This window comes from Trichosurus vulpecula, chromosome 7, assembly GCF_011100635.1.
Source record: "Trichosurus vulpecula isolate mTriVul1 chromosome 7, mTriVul1.pri, whole genome shotgun sequence".
Classification (NCBI taxonomy): domain Eukaryota; kingdom Metazoa; phylum Chordata; class Mammalia; order Diprotodontia; family Phalangeridae; genus Trichosurus; species Trichosurus vulpecula.
In genome coordinates, this window is record NC_050579.1 from 220,388,360 (window position 1) to 220,392,051 (window position 3,692).

The following is a 3,692-nucleotide window of genomic DNA, read 5'->3' on the forward strand; positions in this document are numbered from 1 at the left end:
AAGCCACATTTTCCAGATATATAGAGACAGTCTTCTTTCAGGTCTGTAGTATTACTGAACACATTAAAGGAATAGCTTAGTTCATGAATGAAGTCTTAAATTTATTTCATCTAACTTGTACCAAAGAGGAGGTTAGTTTTCCAAAGGAATAGACTCAGAAAGAGCTAGATTCTTTTTTCTAGGTTGAGATAATTAATTTCATTCTCTGCAAGAATACTTCTCCTTCCTCCCCCCTCGGCCCCCCAAAAAAGTCTGGAAGCTGCTCCCTCCTTGACTCTGCCTTTGAGACTCCCTAGCTTCTTTCAAAAACCAGCTTGATGTCCAACTCTTTAAAAAGTATTTTTTTCTTATCTATCTGCACAGTTATTTGCATTCCTTCACTTCTGAAATTATTCTGTATTACTTTCTAGTTACTTATCTGTTTACATGTTATATCTCTATCCTCAGTAGAAATTAGGCTCCTTGAGGAAAGTCTCTCTGAGACTTCCATTTGTCAGTGTCCACAAGGCCTTGTACTTAATAAGTCAGCTCTTAATGTTTATTGAACTGAATTGCTTCGAATTTTGGTAATTTTTTTTGTCAATATAATATAGACTTTTAATTACTCTGCATAGAAGTTACTTTTCAGGGTTAGCACGTCCTGAGGAGGTCGATAGGAAGTCTGTGACTGCTGTTGGCGGTAGCCTCCCCGATGCAGGTAGCCTCCCTCATTTTTTTGGTAGCCATATTTCTGATCCCTAAAATAACCCCCATAGGTGCCCTGCTTGTGGTTGAAGACACTCCCATGATTTTCTGCCAAACTACCCAGTTGTTCTGCCAGCTTCAGGACCAGGTTTTTCCTGGGCAGTGGGCTCAGTGCAGTGAATCACCACTGTTTGTGTTGGCTGGTCCAGAGAGGCCATAAGTTCCTCACTAATAATCATTTGGCTGATTATGGAGTGAACAGGGGGCAGATCCAGCTGGAACAAAGCAGACAAGGCCTCCATGCTAATAGAGTCATAGACACTGCTATAGGTGAAAAGATAAGTACCCAATAACTCCTCCTGAATCTTTCTAACTAGCATGGTTTGGACTTTGTTGACCTCAGGGAACAAATTCCAGGCTTTTCCATTCATCTTCTCATTAATAATAAAGCTGTGGCAAGTCTTCTGGTCACCCATCTTCATGGCTTTAGATACTGCTACTACATGTTTTCTCATTGACTCAGGCAGACCAAGCAAGGGGTGCAGCTCACCCACTCGAAGATTTGGAACTGTTTGCTGATAATGCACCTCTGAGTATCACTTTCATGGGCTGTGAACTTTGGTAAATTTTGTTCAGTCATTGAGTCATGTCAGACTCTTTGTGACTCTCTAGACCACAATGTCTGTGAGTTGTTTGTTTTTTTTTCCCTTCCGGTAGATGTTAGAGAAGAACAATTGGCAGGAAAAAAAAACCTTATTATCATAAAAAATACACTGAATTAAAGCTTTTCATGCAAAATTTTCTTAAACTGATTATTTGATGAGTTCTCTAATTCTGAAATAAAATCTGTCTAAAATTTTAAAGTAGATTGAAAAAATTGGCTGGCAATTCATCAGAAAAGTAAGTTTAGAATGCATGTCTACAGAATGTGTAGGAAATAGGCACCAAGCACAAGATGTTCATAGCAGTAATGGGATCAAAATAGAAGTAGTTAAAAGAAGTAGGGCTCCCCAGATGTCTGTACTATGACACCAATTAACAAATTTGTAATGCAGGAACAGGTGCAACATTTGCAGAACATTTTTCCCCATAAAATTAAAGGTATCATGGAAGGGGGAAAAGTTCTAACACTCAAAGGAATGTGAACCTAAGTGGGTTAAAAAAAGGAACAAGTGAACTTTGTCTCTGTTGGCTTCCTATGCCATAGCCATGATTTTTTTTAAAAACAAAAACATGATTTATAGTGAAATGAAAATTGTTCTTTCCATGTGGGTGTTGCTAATGCTAGAATACCCATCTTTCAGTTGGCTTTAGGGAAGAGAATCAAACCATATTAAGAAATTTCATTACTGTAATATTCAAACTACTGTGAAAGAGCAGTTAGAGGTCTTTCAGAGACACTTTAATTAAATCTAAAACTAAAAAAATATTAATAGAGCAAAGCACTTAGAGTCAGGAAAACAAGTTTGAATCTTACCTCAGATACTTACTTTCTGTGTGATCCTAAGCAAGTCACTTGACCTCTCCTTGCCTCAGTTTCTTTATCTGTGAAATGAAGACACTAGTAATACCTACTTCCCAGAGTCCTTGTGATGATCAAATGAATTAACATATGTAAAGTACTTTTCAAACTTTTAAGTGTTATAAAATGCTCACCATCACTATTGTTACTACTAAAAATATATGTTATTCTTCAATCTACTCTTGCTGATTTTTTACAAAAACCCTTATGAGGTCTTTGAAGTTGACCTAACTGTATTTTACATTTTTAATGAGAATGTTCCTAACAATTAGTTACGAATTTTGTTTTCTCTGTTAAATTTTCTAATCTTTGTGGAAACTTAACTTCAGGGATTTTGTCCACATCTTCCTCTACAATTCCATCTAGGTCAGTTAACAATAGTAATTGCTAACATAACTATTTTATGGTGAGCTCACACAATACAAGCACTCACATAGAGGTCAAAAGAAGTGCTAGAAGGACACTTTCAAGTTCTCTCTAAAGAACTTTGGAATCAATTGTGAGAGATGGGAGACAATGGCACAGGACCATCCAGCATGGTGTGCCCATATCAAAGAAGACACTGTATTCTATGAGCAAAGAAGAGTTGCAGTAGCCAAAAGAAATGGGAGATGCACAAATTTAGAGATATGTCCACTCCAAATTTATGCCTAACATGTGGTAGAGCTTTTTGAACATGTATTGGTCTGATCAGCCACAGCTGGCCATACTGTACCTTGACTCTAACATGATAAGTCATTTTGGTCTTCTTCAAGAGCAAAGAACAACCACACTTAACTTTAAATTTCAAAAAGCACTTTACATATTATTTCATTTGATCCTCAAAATTCTTTGAGGTAGATGCTGTTATAATCCCAATTTCATAGATGAGGAAACTATAGCTGGAAGATGTTTAGTCAAATTGTAGAATGATTTAGTTAGTACTAGCATCTGAGAAAGGTTTTGAACTCAGGTCTTCCTGACTCCAGGCCCAGAGCTCTATCCACTGTGCCATCTGGCTGCTAGAATATCATCATTCATTGATCATTTACTATCAGGCACTGTTCTAGGTACTGGCAATACAAAGAAAACAAAAAAAAAAACAGTTTGCTCCACCACACAGCTCATGTTCAAATTGGGAGACATCATTCAAATTAGGCACACAGAATCTGTACATCTCTCTGGAATCTCAATGGTGACTGACAGCTTAAAACAACTGGCCCACAAGTTCTGGTTTTCTGTTAAATAAGGAATCCTTTATGAAACATTTTAAAACTCTTAAACTCGTTCAGTGCAGACACTATTTCATCTTTATCTTCTTATCCCCAGTGACTGTCACAGTGCCTATCATGTAGCAGTTGTTTAATAGATGCTTGGTGATTGATTGAATACCACTATGGTGGTTGTGTGGAGGTGACCTTAGGGTCTAGAAGATTATATTAGTGGTCTTGCTCTCCCAGAAAGGCTTTGTGTAGAGGTCAGCCAAAATTCAGAGAACCTCTACATC

The 3,692-nt window shown here is 37.4% G+C and overlaps 1 pseudogene; it reads right to left on the reverse strand.

Moving 5' to 3' along the window:
• Positions 1–601: 601 nt before the first annotated feature.
• Positions 602–1,324, reverse strand: LOC118857820 (annotated as a pseudogene).
• Between the last annotated feature and the right edge of the window lie 2,368 nt (positions 1,325–3,692).